This window comes from Tripterygium wilfordii, chromosome 9, assembly GCF_013401445.1.
Source record: "Tripterygium wilfordii isolate XIE 37 chromosome 9, ASM1340144v1, whole genome shotgun sequence".
In the NCBI taxonomy this organism is placed as follows: Eukaryota; Viridiplantae; Streptophyta; class Magnoliopsida; order Celastrales; family Celastraceae; genus Tripterygium; species Tripterygium wilfordii.
This window is the reverse complement of record NC_052240.1, coordinates 6,026,331-6,029,506: the sequence shown is the minus strand read 5'-3', so window position 1 is coordinate 6,029,506 and position 3,176 is coordinate 6,026,331.

The window sequence follows — 3,176 nt, the reverse complement described above, 5'->3', positions numbered from 1 at the left end:
GTTTGTCAGATATAAATGGTATTTTGATTTGAAAAGAAAACATAATTAAAGTATAGGCAGGAGCTGAATGTCATCAAGTCCTTCTCCTAATTGACTTCAATTTAGTTACCATTACTTTTACGATTACAAATGATACTTTAATTTGAAGAGATAACATAATTAAAGTCTAGGCAGGAGCTGAATGTCATCAAGTCCTCCTCCTAATGAACTTTAATTTAGGTATCTAATAAATTAAATTACCACTGTGTTTAAAAATACAAATGACATTTTAATTTGAATAGATAACATAATTAAAGCCTAGGCAGGAGCTGAATGTCATCAAGTCCTCCTCCTAATGAACTTTAATTTAGGTATCTAGTAAGTTAAATTACCATTTATATTTTGTTTAAATAAGGATAACACAATTAAAGTTTAGGCAGGAGCTGAATGTCATCGATCCTCCTCCTAATGAACTTTAATTTAGTATCCATTAAGTTGTTTCTATGAAGAGTTGGTAAAAACGTAATTATTGAATTGATGGATTGGCAAAACTAAACCCTTAAACATACATCAATTTGGCAAAACTAAACCCCTAAACATGTATACCAATTACGTTAAACATAAATAAAACTAAACTAAACTACACTACTTTTCATTATTTCCACTACCCTATTACATGGCTTATACTTTACAATTATGAACAAAAGACAAATATAAAATGAGAAATACAAATATTACACAACAATTGGAATATTGCCAATGGGACACGTTGCTCAAACCCGGTCCAAATCCTCTAAGTATGCCCTCCGGCCCAAATGGGGTCAAGCCCGATCCAACCCAACAAGCAAACACAAAATGGGTCAAATGGGTGTCTAAACATGATATCAAATCAAATCCATATTCAAAGATTCATGTACACATATAAACATATATGATAATATCATCCACATATCCATCTCTAAATCATGTATACCTGCCTATACATATATAAACACATAATTCATGTACATGTACCCATAGCAATACATACACATATACATATACAAACACATATAATATATACACACAAACCTACGGTATTTATACCCACATACACACACTGTACATATACACACGCACTGTACATATATACACACACACTGTATATATATACACACACACTAAACTGCACACATATATACACACACGGACACAACCAAACCCATATATATATACATACACATATACATACATACTCGTATATATACACAATACATCACAACATTCCAAGAACATATGTTGCAACCGGACTAACATAAGTGAGTAAAAACCTAATTTCAATAGTGAGCAAACAAGGACATAAACCTCCAAGAATCAAATCCAAAGAAAGAAAGCCAGATCCAAGGAATCACAAATAAAGAGATGCAAAGTAGAACTACAGGAACATAAATAGTGAAATGGAATAAGAAGTGTCGAATATGAGTGGATCTATTACCTTCTCAGGAGAACAGAACTGAGGAGAATGAAACTCCTTCTTCGATCTCCTTTGTTTTCTCCTTTGTCCGGTGACTCCACTTCTTTTTTACCCCAAAACCTCTTCACTACCCGTATGCCTTTTATCTCCTTTTGCTTCTTTCTTCTTCCCGTTTTTTCTCCTCTTTTCTTTTCTCTCACCCGGTTGCTCTTTTTCTCTTTTTCTCTCTTTGTGTGCGGCTGCCTCTCTCCTTTTCTTTCACCCTTGTGCGACTGCTCTCTCTTTTTTTTCTTCCTTCCCTTGTGTGGCCCTCCCCTCAAAGAATGCTGTCTTTCTTTTATATTAAGAGAGAATGAGACCCCCCTCTCTCCTAAAACCCTAGTTCTTTCAATTTGTCCCTTTTGCCCTTACTTTTTCTTTCCTTTTAACCAAGGTGACTATTCTTTTTGGTCTTTTTCACTTTTAATTTTCCATTTAATTTATTTTTATTCTCTAAATACTTTCTAGGGTTTTGTTTTTGATAATTGAGCCAAAACTTAGGTATTGGGAGTTGAATTTTGAATTTATGAATCCACGGGCTTTTAAGTAAAAGTGAGTTTGGATTTCATTTTCTTTCCTTTAATTTTTATTTTGGATTTCATATCTTTATTTTTCTGTTATTACTATTGTTGGTCGGACGAAAACCAGTTACTACACAAGGTTGAGTAGTAGCTTGAAAAATAAGTCGGTAGTGATATTACCCCTCCTTATTTCAAAAAAAACGAGGAAAAGAAAAAAAAAGAAAAAAAATGCATAGAAAATAGAAGAAAAAAACATCAAAAAGTGATGTATGCAATAAAGTTAAGCTTTTATGTGTAAAGGACGAGAAGTGTTTGAATTTGTGGTACAATGGAAGGGGTGACAAGAATGAGAACTTAGCTTACATGTTGAACTTAACCTTGCAACTTGTTATCTAGATCCAAATTCTTCCTACCTTGTCCCATGGCCACATTACAACCCATTTAACCTTTTGATGAATTTGATCCAAGGTAAGCAAGTTAGTTGGTGAATGCATTAATTGCTCTTATAGGTGATTTCTTTCTCAAAGCTATGCCCATCCATATTATCTTTTATAAACACATACATTTAATTCAGTTGTGTAAGTCATTCACTTAGCACAATGCTTTTATGTTTTTGTGTACATTTGAGAGGTTGAGATTGGTTGTCCAAAGATTTTGCATGTTTTCGACTAGCAGGGGAATTGGGGGATTAGCTCTATTTCTTGCATGTGAGAACTTGGGTTTAAAGGCTTGTTGCATGCGCTAAATGCAATCGTGATGCCTACGTCAGTGAGTTAGGATTTTATTTAGTAGATTTTAGTTTTACATGGTGGTTGCATTGCTAGGGACTAGCAACATCTAAGTTGGTGGGTGTGATTGGACCTCTATTTTGAGGTTCTAATGTCCTTTAATTAGGATATTCTAGCAGTTAGCTAATGTATTTTATTGCATTTTGGCTTAGTTTTACACTTACAAATGTTTCCCCTTGGTTTTGTAGGAATCAGACCTTGTTCGGACAAGTTGGAACACTTTTTGGGCATTTTTTGCTGTGAGGTATTGGGACACCTCCCAAGGTGTCCGGACACTTCCTTTGAAAAATGAAATAGAGCCCATGTTGAAGACTTGATGAAGCCTAGGTGTCCGGACACCTTTCAAAATCGTCTGGACACCTTATCGCTAACCAGCAGTTGCAACATAGATTTTTG